Source organism: Athene noctua, unplaced genomic scaffold, assembly GCF_965140245.1.
Source record: "Athene noctua unplaced genomic scaffold, bAthNoc1.hap1.1 HAP1_HAP1_scaffold_212, whole genome shotgun sequence".
NCBI classification, from domain to species: domain Eukaryota; kingdom Metazoa; phylum Chordata; class Aves; order Strigiformes; family Strigidae; genus Athene; species Athene noctua.
Genome location: NW_027437681.1, coordinates 55,001 through 60,000, shown reverse-complemented (window position 1 = coordinate 60,000; position 5,000 = coordinate 55,001).

Here is a 5,000-nt window from a genome sequence, read left to right as displayed (position 1 = left end):
GAGACCGGCCGCCCCCTACCTCCGGCCCGCTTTCCACCAGCAGCAGCACATTGGCCGCTCCAGGGAAGGAAGGCGGGAGACCTTAGGACCCAGCGGCGTCGCCGCCGCCGCCTCCGTGCCGGGGGGCCCGGAGGGGCCTCCCGCCGGCGGCGGCGATGATGGGTGGCGCGTGTTTTGGACGCTGAGCCCCCGCAGCTGCCGAGTCCCTGCCGCGCCGTGCCCGCGGCCCGGCTCCCCGCCTTCCTCAGTCGGTCGCTCGGCCGCCCGCCCTCCTGCCCGCCTGCTCCGTTCCCGCCCCGGGTTGAAAGCCAAACGAACGCCGAAGGGGTGGGAGGGAGAGCAGCGACGGGGCGGGGGTGTGTGTGTAACAACAGAAACCGCTCCCCACCAACACCACCCCCCCACCACCCCCCCCCCCCCCCCGCCCCCCCACCGCCGCAACGAGCTCTGTCGACCCCCCTGCCGACCCCCCCCCAACCCCCACCCCTCCCGCCACCAGGTCCACCGTGACACCGGCCGCCCCCTGCCACCCCCGGGGTTCGCGAGGAGACCGGCCGCCCCCTACCTCCGGCCCGCTTTCCACCAGCAGCAGCACATTGGCCGCTCCAGGGAAGGAAGGCGGGAGACCTTAGGACCCAGCGGCGTCGCCGCCGCCGCCTCCGTGCCGGGGGGCCCGGAGGGGCCTCCCGCCGGCGGCGGCGATGATGGGTGGCGCGTGTTTTGGACGCTGAGCCCCCGCAGCTGCCGAGTCCCTGCCGCGCCGTGCCCGCGGCCCGGCTCCCCGCCTTCCTCAGTCGGTCGCTCGGCCGCCCGCCCTCCTGCCCGCCTGCTCCGTTCCCGCCGCGGGTTGAAAGCCAAACGAACGCCAAAGGGGTGGGAGGGAGAGCAGCGAGGGCGGGTGGTGGTGGTGGTGGTGGTGTAACAGAAACCGCCCCCGATCCCCCACCCCCCAGCCGTAGTGCTCCGCGGCGCCGAGGAGGCTGCGGTCGGTTGGCGGCCGCACCCACCGCCCTGCAGCTCCGGAGTTGCAGCGGTGGGGCGGGGACCAACGGCTCTTCGGGCGCGCGGGCGACGGTGGGGGTCGGGGGGCTGGGGGGGGTGGGGGGCTGGGGGTGTCTGTGTGTGTGCGCGTGCGTGTGTCTGTGTCTGTGTGTGCGTGTGTGTGTGTGTGTGCGCGCGCCTGTGTCTCTCTCTCTCGCGCGCGCGCTCTCTCTCTCTCTCTCTCTCTCTGTGTCTCTGCGTGTGTGTCCGAGCGCGTGTGTGTCGCGGCGGGGGGGGGGGGGGGGGGGGGGGAACAAACAACAAAACAACAATCCGAACAACACACACACACACACACACACACACGCGCACACACCCCCCATTCCCACACATAAAGCCCGGGAGCCCCCTTCCCACCCCCCCACCCCAACCCCGTCGAAAAAAACCTAAACGCGAATGCCAGCGAGCGCCTGGCAACGCCGGGACCCGGACCCGGACCCGGACCCGGACCCGGACCCGGACCCGGTGAAGGGCGCCCGGTGCCCACGCCTCTGCGGCACAGCGAAAGGCGGGGGGAAAGAAACAAAATAAAAACACACACACGCACCCCCCCCCACACCCCCCCTCCCCCGAGACTAAAGCTAAACCCACGCTGCGAAACCAACAGCTGAAGCCGAGGACCGCCCGGCAGCGCCGGGACCCCGACCCGGCGAAAAGCGCCCGGTTCCCGATGCGAACTCGCTCCAGCGAGACGGGCGTCTCCGTTGGGGGTGAGGTGCGGGGAACGTCGCCGCTTCTGCCGGGTCCCCTGGCAGCCGCGGGAAGCGGGGGGGGGGAGTGGCGGGCGGCGCCGTGCGGCGCGGAGTGGCGCGGCGCAGAGGGGCTGACTGGCGGCCGAGGGGGCGGGCAGCGAATGATGCCAGCGACTGCATGGCAGCCAACGGGTCGGGGCGGGGGGGTGGGGGGGCTGGTGCTGCGTGCACATGAGAGCGCGGCGGGGCGCGGGGGTGCGGGGGTGCGTTAAGAAAAAAAATTTCCCTTTTCATTTATTTTTTTTCGGATTTCATTGGCATCTATCGAAACAAAAATGTCTCGCACGACGCGGCCGCCAGGTCTACCCGCCTCCGGGGCGTGAAGCGGCCGACAGGTCTGCCCGCCTCCGGGGCGTGAGGCGGCCGTCAGGTCTACCCGCCTCCGCGGCGTGAGGCGGCCGTCAGGTCTACCCGCCTCCGCGGCGTGTGGCGGCCGTCAGGTCTACCCGCCTCCGGGGCGTGTGGCGGCCGTCAGGTCTACCCGCCTCCGGGGCGTGAGGCGGCCGTCAGGTCTACCCGCCTCCGGGGCGTGAGGCGGCCGTCAGGTCTACCCGCCTCCGGGGCGCGACGCGGCCGTCAGGTCTACCCGCCTCCGGGGCGTGAGGCGGCCGTCAGGTCTACCCGCCTCCGGGGCGCGACGCGGCCGTCAGGTCTACCCGCCTCCGGGGCGTGAGGCGGCCGTCAGGTCTACCCGCCTCCGCGGCGTGAGGCGGCCGTCAGGTCTACCCGCCTCCGGGGCGTGAGGCGGCCGTCAGGTCTACCCGCCTCCGGGGCGTGAGGCGGCCGTCAGGTCTACCCGCCTCCGGGGCGTGTGGCGGCCGTCAGGTCTACCCGCCTCCGGGGCGTGAGGCGGCCGTCAGGTCTACCCGCCTCCGGGGCGCGACGCGGCCGTCAGGTCTACCCGCCTCCGGGGCGTGTGGCGGCCGTCAGGTCTACCCGCCTCCGGGGCGTGAGGCGGCCGTCAGGTCTACCCGCCTCCGGGGCGTGAGGCGGCCGTCAGGTCTACCCGCTTCCGGGGCGTGAGGCGGCCGTCAGGTCTACCCGCCTCCGGGGCGTGAGGCGGCCGTCAGGTCTACCCGCTTCCGCGGCGTGAGGCGGCCGTCAGGTCTACCCGCCTCCGGGGCGTGAGGCGGCCGTCAGGTCTACCCGCCTCCGGGGCGTGAGGCGGCCGTCAGGTCTACCCGCCTCCGGGGCGTGAGGCGGCCGTCAGGTCTACCCGCCTCCGGGGCGTGAGGCGGCCGTCAGGTCTACCCGCTTCCGCGGCGTGAGGCGGCCGTCAGGTCTACCCGCCTCCGGGGCGTGTGGCGGCCGTCAGGTCTACCCGCCTCCGCGGCGTGTGGCGGCCGTCAGGTCTACCCGCCTCCGGGGCGTGAGGCGGCCGTCAGGTCTACCCGCCTCCGGGGCGTGAGGCGGCCGTCAGGTCTACCCACCTCCGAGGCGACCGGCGGTGGCCGCTAGGTGTACCCGGCTCCACGTTGCCGGCGGCCGGCTCAGCGTCCGTCGAAAGGGCTGCCAGGTCTACCCGGCTCCGTCGGGACTTAGAGCGCGGGCAGACCTGTTGGCTCCGGCAGTTCCTCCAAGGGGTCGCTGTTTCGCGCTGCCTCCAGTTAGGTCATCGTAAGAGTCGGCGTCTCTGCAGCGCCTCCCCCGCTGGCAGGCAGACACTGCCTTTAAGCGCCCCTTTCCGGCGCGGACCCATATTCTCCTTATATAGGGGCACGAGGCGTCTCTGCTCCAGACAAGCGCCACCGAGCGAGGGCACGCGGCTTAGCCGGCCAAGTGGAATGCTGGGCGGCCGCAGACGGTGGTTTCCCCCGGGGAATTGGGCACGGTTCTCAAGCCGGTGCTCTGTCAGGCGAGCGTGCACGGAACCGAGAGCACCCAGAGAGATGCCGAACGGCACGAAGCCGGGCGGCGTTGGGGCGGTCGCTGCCGAGTGGTGAGAAAAGGACGGGCAGAGGTGCACGGGAGAGGCCGAAGACCGGTGGCCGGAGGCGGCTGGCGGCACTTGAACGCTGGATACTGGGGGGGGGAGCCGAGCTGTGAGACTACCGTGGGTGGTTACCCCCGTCCCCCCCCCGGTCCCCCGAGAGCCCGATGATGGCGGAGGGGGGGAGCGCCGGTATGTGTGTTGACACAGCGGTGCTCCGTACGGTTCCAGCCCGTCGGGGGCTGTTGCCCAGCTCCTTGAGGGGGCCTTGGGGATGGGACGAGAGGTGGCGGCGGCGGCACCTGCTCCCTTTGTTTGCCGGCCTTAAGCCGGAGCCCGTGGCATGGGCACGCCACGGTTTTGGCTGGTCGCGGTGGCCGGCAGCTTGGATGCAGACGGCCCGGGGGGGGTGTGTCTCGAGCCACCGGTGGGTGGCCCCCCCCCCCCGGCCCCCCGAGAGCCCGACGATGGTAAGGCGAGAGGCGGCGGCGCCTCCCTGGTTCTTGGTTTACTCCTTTCGTTGCCGGTATCGTATGCCATACGTGCGGGGCGGCCTGTGGTGTCCGGCCGGCTCTCGGCGTCCCTGGTTTCTACCGGCCGGGCTCGGTGAAGGGAGGTCTGCACGGTGCTGTGAGCGAAGGCTAGTCGACTCCTCGGGTCCTTTGCTCTCTCGGCCCTAAGCCGGAGCCCGTGACATGGGCACAGCACGGTACGTTTTTGGCCGCCGGTGTTGGCTGGCAGCCGGGTGCAGATGGCCGTGGTGGGGTGTCTCGAGCCTTCAGCGGCTACCCCCCCCCACCACTCTGGTCCCCTGAGAAGCTGGATGATGGTAAGGCGAGGCGGCGGCGCCTCGGTCCTCTTTTCCGCTTTCTTTTTTTCCTGGTGCAGATGCCATACGTGGGGCGGCCTGCGGTGTCCGGTCTGCTCCTGGCGTCCCTGGTTTGTACCAGCCGGGCTCAGTGAAGGGGAGGTCTGCACGGTGCTGTGAGCGAGGTTGGTCGGCGCCTCGGTTCCTTTGCTCTCTGGCCCTAAGCCGGAGCCCGCGATGCGGGTACAGCACGTTTTTTTGTTTTTGGCCGGTGGTGGTGTCCGGCAGCCGGATGCAGATGGCCGGCGGGGTGTCCTGAGCCTTCAGCGGCTTTCCCCCGGCCCCCCGCCTGAGCTGTTCCACACCTGGCTTTTTCTCTCCGGGGTAACCTGTTCCCTGCGTTTGTTGGGCAAAGGCCGGTGGCCGGCGGCGGCCGCCGGCACTTGAACGCTGGAAGACCGGCGGAGTC